Below are 979 nucleotides of genomic sequence, written 5' to 3'. Positions count from 1 at the left end.
GCACTCACAGAAATATATTACTTAAAATCACTTCGAATCGTGCTTTCCAGCATATCATCTTAAACAACACTTTTAACATGCAGTGCAATTCTGTCTATCAGGAAAACAGCGATTATCTAACGTTTTCCCGAAAATTCACTTGGACAAAATAAATACCGATGGACAATGGGCGTAACCTTAAAGTAAGAAATTTTTGTCTGTCTAAAGAGATAACTTTATCATTACCTGAATGTGTGAAAAGTGTGTTGGAATGGATATTTTCGACATATCCGTGAAGTTCATTACCTTCAAGATGCTCGTTAAAATCACCGTAAAAATATTAATTGCTTTCCCAGTTAAAGAAGTAATTAACGTTTTATCAAGCGTGGTACAATTACTCCCACGTAAACTACTTATCCAACAGAAAAAAGGTCACAGTCCTCGATTTCTACACCAAAAAGCCTCCTGTGACTTTGATTCAGCTCTGCAAATCCTATACTGAAGAATATCTCCTATAAAAGACTCAAGCAGACGGAGAGAGAGGCGAAACAGAAACCACATGGAGAAAATCGAGGTAGAAGTGAGCCAAAAAGAACACGCAGCTCACGAAGCGCAAATCGCCCGAACCCAAGAGCCTTCAGCAGCCAGGCAGAATTAAACTTCCACCGAGGACTGAGATCCTTTAGCACTCAAGAGTCTCGTGGAGCCGTGCTTTTATAACATTCTGCTTTATCCGTGAGGTTTGTATAAGAAACAACGCATGCAGAATTATTCCTGTGCAGGCTTTTGACGCGGCAGGTGGTTCAAATAATCAATCAGTCCTGCAGCGTAAACTCACCAAGCGAGCGGAACAATGGAAACGACACAGGCGCACGAAATGAGTTTGTACAGCGAGTGACTGATACATTCCGCGCCGAGAAACGCTCTAATAAGCCTTTCGCATACGTACTCGGCCTTGCATATGTACACAAGAAGACTTATACAAATAGATGCGTATATA

The sequence above is a fragment of the Penaeus monodon genome, chromosome 25 (genome assembly GCF_015228065.2).
Source record: "Penaeus monodon isolate SGIC_2016 chromosome 25, NSTDA_Pmon_1, whole genome shotgun sequence".
Lineage (NCBI taxonomy): Eukaryota > Metazoa > Arthropoda > Malacostraca > Decapoda > Penaeidae > Penaeus > Penaeus monodon.
The sequence above is the reverse complement of the archived record's forward strand: the minus strand, read 5'-3'. Positions refer to the sequence as shown.